General features: G+C 53.6%; 1 protein-coding gene across 2 annotated transcripts in view; it reads right to left on the bottom strand.

Annotated features, from left to right (window-relative positions):
* CMKLR1 (chemerin chemokine-like receptor 1) overlaps window positions 1-6,212 on the bottom strand; it is a 225,726-nt gene that overhangs the window by 25,860 nt on the left and 193,654 nt on the right. The window contains exon 1 of one of the 2 annotated variants that reach the window (XM_019507210.1): window positions 5,346-5,445. The exons of the other annotated variant lie outside the window; for it this stretch is intronic. The gene's annotated coding sequence lies outside the window, so the exon portion shown is untranslated. Of the gene's footprint in view, window positions 1-5,345; window positions 5,446-6,212 lie in introns of those variants that run through there. 2 annotated transcript variants of the gene reach the window in all.

The following is a 6,212-nucleotide window of genomic DNA, read 5'->3' as shown; positions in this document are numbered from 1 at the left end:
CCAAGATGAACATGGGCCGGCAGTGTGGGGACGCGGTCAGGAAGGCCAACTGCACCTTGTCCACAGATGCATCTCGAGCAGGTCCAGGGAGGTGATCCTCCCCCTCTATGCAGCACTGGTCAGGCCGCAGCTGGAGTACTGCGTCCAGTTCTGGGCACTGCACTTCAGGAGGGATGTGGGCAGCATGGAGAGGGTCCAGAGGAGGCCACTCGCATGGCCAGGCGGCAGCAGGGCAGGCCCTATGAGGAGAGGCTACGGGACCTGAACCTGTTCAGCCTCCACAAGAGAAGGCCGAGGGGGGATCTAGTGGCCTGTTACAAACTAGTCGGAGGGGACCAGCAGGCATTGGGGGAGTCCCTGTTCCCCCGAGCACTGCCAGGAGTGGCCAGGAATAACGGTCACAAGCTGGCAGAGGGGAGATTCAGACTAGACATCAGGAGGCGCGACTTCATGGTCAGGGCGGCTAGGGTCTGGAACCAACTTCCAAGAGAAGTGGTGCTGGCTCCTACCCTGGGGGGCTTTAAGAGGAGGTTAGATGAACACCTTGCTGGGGTTGCTTGACCCCAGTACTATTTCCTGCCATGGCAGGGGGTCGGACTCGATCTGCTCAGGTCCCTTCCGACCCGACCAACTATGAAGATATAATTTCTCCCATGAGTCCCGATTGCTTTTAGACTCAGAGGCAACTTTAGCATCATGATTCTGGTGCCAGCGTGCGGCCTGGCTCTTATGCTGGAGGAATGGCTCCAGCACCCATAAACTATTTCTTGGAAGCAATTCAGACCCTGGCCTCCTGTGTCAGTGACCTATCTGTGCACTGTAACCACCCAGACCCCCGCTGTTAGCATCGATGCCCTTATTCTGAAGCAAAGGAATAAGCCAAAAAGCACAAGCCCTAGAAAAGCTCCCCTGCATTGCTCCTTTCTGTCCAGAGAGCAGAGCAGAGCTCTCCTCTCAGCCGTGGGGGCTCAGACCCCAATGGCTGACAATATTTGCCTGCCATGCAGCAGTGCCGAGGAGGATGGACGGGGTAGATGGTGCGAATGGAAGGGAAATATAATAGTGAAGCAATTGCTCCAGGTAGAGCTGGCTGGTGGGAACGGGAAAGGAAGGAGGGCAATGGAAACGTGCAGCCAGAGGCACCGTACTGCCGCAGAGCACCAGGGAACGCAAGCTGGTGATCACGCCAGTCAATAACATGCCATAAATAACGGGGAGCAGGTGCTTGGAGGCAGCCACCGACGTGACCGCATAACAGCAGCTCAGGCACCGGGATGCTTTCTCTGTATCATACCTTCTCTGTGGCTGGAGGACGCCCCTCCACCTCAAGCGGGGTGCGTGCTATGAAAGAGGTGATCCTCTTTGCTTTCCCAAGAACGGATTTTTCAACACGGCTGAAAATAATACGGTGACGGGAGTTACAGTTATGCAGGTTTTAATTATGCGCCGCCGAGACAGATGGAGGAGCAAAAACAAATGCTTTGCCCGGTGCTGGGCCAGAACCAAGCCCTTGGCTCTGAGCGTCTCTGCCTTTGGAAAGGCTGCGATCTGGATTCAAACAGGGCAGTTCAGGACCCGCTCGCAGCTGGCTGGCATGTCCTGATGCAGGGGGAGTCTCCGCAGTAGGCAAAGTTCACAGCAGTGGCTGCCAGGCCTGGCACAAACAGGTCTCCCAAGTTAGATGGCTGCCACTGGAGCTAGATTTAAATCAGTCAATGAAGGCGAGAGAAAAACCACTAAGACTTGCCCTGAACTTTCCAGGCAAGAGCAGGCAGGTCCTTCAGCTCCTTCTCATCAACAGATCAACTCAAGCCCGGCGCACAAACCTGACCCTGCCTCAGATTTCTTTGAGTGCTTGCCTTCATTTACCCCAAGTCGAGCCCCATTTACATCCATCCGTAGCTCACACCGCAGGATCCAAGGGCATAGTTCATGTGAGGCAGATCCTGAGATGCCTCAAAGTAGACGAAGCCTTTGCTTGGACAAAATTCCCACTGAAACCAACCGGGTAAATAATGCTGGGGTCGGTCTGCTGACGACAGGGGAGGTGAAGATAGTGAGCTTTTGGCTCAGTAAAAGTAACTGTTTAATAAATAGACCTATTTAAAAAAAAGGGGGGGATTCTTGGGCTCTGGAAAAATATGTTTTTAAAAAAGCAGTTTATGCTTCTGCACTGTGCTGCCTGGATGAGAACTGCCTCTGAGATAATAAAAGTTCCTTTTATCTTCTATTCTTTTTTTTATATTGGTTGCTATTAATTTTAGGCTCTCCTGGCATTCTGCAGCCAATAAAAAGGCCAATAAAACTCCCTTTTTTCTGCAAACGGTGCACTTCCCAGGTTCTACTTTTATACCCACTCTGTCCGCTGCAGAAAGGTAGTGCAGTGCAGCTGTCAAAGGCAGGTGGCACTTTTGACAATAGGTTGTAGCGATGCAAAACTGAGGATGGGGCATTCAGCTGACTTTACTATATCTGGCCTAATCGTGCTGGAAGGACTCAGGGTATTGCAGGGCCTCCCCACTACGTAGAAAGAGAAAGGGAGTCTGTGGTCAGCATAGCCCACGTAATCATGCACCATCCAGCGGCCAGTTTCTCTGGCTCAGGAGGAAGGCTGAAGCCTTGATGGATGCTGATTTATAGCAAAAAGAAAAGGTAAACTCTCTCCAGCCCTTACAACCAGCTGATCCATGGGGGTCACCATATTTGAACCACCATGGACAGAACTGGCCGGGTCTCCCCAATCTCCTGGTACAAGACTGAGGTGCAACCTTGTCTTCTGCCTGCAGTGCCAGGACCCGCTCACTTCAACCGACTCTGCATCCTCTGCGGTTGATGCTTATTTTGCGGTCGGCGGCACTGCGCGCTTAACGTGCTTTATTAATAAAAACCAGAGAGGTATCAGACAAAGGCAATCTGTCTGCGGAAATGAAAGCCCAGGCAGCCTCTGCCCACACACGCCTTCGCTTTTGTGGGCTCCGATTCAGCAGGGTCCTTTAGGCTCTCGCCTCACTTAAAGCACCCGAGTAGTCCTGTTGGTGCCGATGAGATGGCTGAGGTCAAGGGCTGGATCCTGCTCCCCAATAGCAAAACTCATGTCATGAACAAAGCACGAGCCAGCCACCCTGGCCAAGTGCAGCTGATGAAGCACCGATGAGATGTGGGGAACTGTACCTTTAGGAGGCAGCTGAATCGGGGCGGTTACCTTTATGTGTTTTGCTAGGCTGATCATCTAGATCTCGCGCAGAAAGCAGCCCACCGAGCCAGTAGCATGTTTTTAAGTGCACAAGTGGGGGGAAGGGAAGGGTCTTTTATATTTGCTCCCCCTCAACCTTGCGGCAGCCCCCACCTCCTGAGGCAAGTGGAGCCCAGAAGCGGAGAGGCCCACAGCAGGCTTTCTGGGCTGGAGGGGAAAAAAGAAAATGGTTTTTTCCCCTCACTGGTCTTTCTGGCTGTGAAGGGGCTGACTGCAGCAGGTGCAGCCGTGTCTGGCAGGGGCAAAGGAGGAGAGCGATCCTCTGCCCCTGCCACGGCTGCCAGGGACTCCTGCCTCAAGGCGGAAAATTACCCTGGATTTCTTCCCATGAGAGCTGGAGCCCGGCATGCTCACAGCTGCAGGCAGCCGCTTGCACCGCTCAGGGCAGCCTCGTGCTGCCAAGCGATGGCAAAGAAAAGCTCCTCTGTTCGCCCAGCATCCTGCCGAGGTCAGCCCCTCCTCTCGGCACACCGGGAAGGCTGGGAGACCCACGCACAGGGCGAGACGCCGGTGTTTCCTCTGCAGTAGGGACGTGACCAGGATCGCGGCCAGGCCAGCCCCTCTCTTTGAGGCTCTGGAGCTGCAGAACCTCCCCATCCCCTTCCCACTTGATAACCACCCCCAAAGTCAGTGGGCAAATCCTCGGGGCCTGGCTCGGTTGCTTACGCAGAAGAGCTGAGATGGGACCAAAAGTCTGCAGAGGAAAGGAGTGAAGAGCTAGCTGGGCCTGGCTCAGACTGGCCCTGGCCCTGGGACGTGGGAAGAGGATGTCAGGAGCTTCTTCCCACCCCCTGCAAGGCAATGCCGGAATTGCCCCTACCACTGCCCCAAAGGGGAGGAGGCGATGGAGATCTACGCGTGCACATCCAGGCTGGGCTGACCCAAGCAAGCTGGTCCCTGTCTGGTGCCCGTGCGGTTCCCAAGCAAGGCCTTTAGCAAAATGCCATTGCTCAGCTCCATGTGAGCTCACGAGTCTCCATCTACGGTTGTCTCACTTCCTTCCCTCCAGCCATGCAAATCACTTCTCAAGTCAACAAGGAGAGAAAGTACAGTGGTTGGGACAGCAGCACTCGGTGTCTGGTCCTGCCCGGGCTGGGGAGCTCCTGGCTCCCCCCCACCAGACACCCAGCATCACAGATGCACGTGCAAGCGGACCCTGGCCAAACTTAGCACTTTCCTGGGCTGAGTTTTCACACCAGGCCTGGGCAGAAATTTCTCTCTGCTGTCTTTTTACCCAGCTGATTCCCAGTAAAGAGGCAGCGGGGTTATATTCAGGGCTGTTAAGAGGGCTAACACTTCAAATCCCCCTCACCTACCACTCTTTCCAATAGGCAGAGATCCTCACACCCTCCTCCCTGCCACTCACTTCTTTTCATGTAGGCTACAAAGGGGCTGCAGATCACAGAATTGCCCTTTTTTGTCCTACTTTAGATAGTCCCTAAGGAACCTCAGGTGAAGCAGCCCTTTCCCCCAGGCAGATACATGCAGCAACTCATTGTGCAACAACACGACTGTAAAAGCAGCCTTATGTCTCGCTCCCCATGCAAAGCTTGCCTCGGAGATGCTTCGATGTGGAAATGACCACACACATCAGCATCAGATAATTGCACAGTCATTAACAAGGCAGCCCCATTGCTGGAGCAACCTGAAAAAACCTGCTCAGAAGGATCTGAGTTGGGGGAATTGGGCTATCCAGAAAGAAATTCTTTCTGCAACAAACCTAAAGGGAAAAAAAATCTCCCTTCCAAGCACAGCAGAAAAGAGCAGAGTCTACTGTGGGTCTCAAGTCTGCCGTGGCTTTGCATCTTCCTAGCCCTTGCAGATATATATCCCATTCCTGCAGAGCTAATTGCAAAACCAGGCGTTTTTCCTTGTTTAATGATGGTAGGGGGAAGACAAGCTGGGAAGCTGCTGGCACCCAGGCGAAATTCAAACTCAGGGATTTCTCCTCTGAAAAGGAGGAATGAAACCTCCCCTGGAAAGGATTTAGGCGCTGAACACTGCCCGCTCCAAAGGTCCCAGCATCACAGAGGAGCCCTCCCAGGGATCATCAGAAAGGAATCCAGATTTAATAATGGGGATATATATTTACCTGGTCGGAGGCTGAGCAATGAGAGAGCCTGGGAGTTTCAAGATCACATGCCTCGAGCGGACTGAGCCTGGCTTACGACTGTCCTGTCCCACTTCTTTAAAATTAGGCTGACATACCCTGGCACATGAGCTCCGCACACGGTTTTGCAATCGCTGCACACGCAGCGATTGTTTCTTGTCTACCCCCCATGCTGAGCACTCCATTTCTGAACCAGAAAAAAGGGAGAGGGAAGGAAGGAACCAAACCCACCCCCCTTGAGGCCTGATGTAATCGCCTCCCGGAAAGCGAGCCAGCCCCGGGCGCAAGGAAGCAGGGCTCATGTGAAAATCAGGGGCAGGAGCGAGCATGCTGTTGCCAAACGAGATACCCTTGATCATGGACAACTGGACAACGTGGTTTGCCTCTCCCCTACCTAAAACATGGTCTTTGCTATTGCTTGATATTCAGTGACCTCCGCATAGCCCGTGGGTACAGGAAACATTTAATGAGTGCTGGGGACCCAGCTATGTCAAAGCCAGGTCGTGCGAATGGGCCATGAAGGATGTCTTTGCTACTGCTTTTTATTCTAGCCGAATTCACAAGGGATCTGGTGCCTCCCACCCAAAAACTGAGACAGGACGATGACATTTCCAGGGCACACAACACACCTCCTCAAGGAAGCCATAGGGATTCTCAGAACAAGGCTGGGACTTAGGAGGCTGCTCTGCCACAGACTCCCCGGGTGACCTCATGCAAGTCACTTAATCTCCGTGCCGCTGTTTCCCATCTGAATAGCATCCTAGATCAGCAGGGAGCCATAAGGACATTGAGGGGTGTGAGGTCACTGGCAAGGGCAATAGAGCTCCCCACATAACTTGACCCCTGCCT

Source organism: Gavialis gangeticus, unplaced genomic scaffold, assembly GCF_001723915.1.
Source record: "Gavialis gangeticus isolate Ggan-Ray unplaced genomic scaffold, GavGan_comp1, whole genome shotgun sequence".
Taxonomy (NCBI): Eukaryota; Metazoa; Chordata; order Crocodylia; family Gavialidae; genus Gavialis; species Gavialis gangeticus.
Note: the sequence above shows the minus strand (reverse complement) of the source record. Positions and strands in the feature narration are given on the sequence as shown.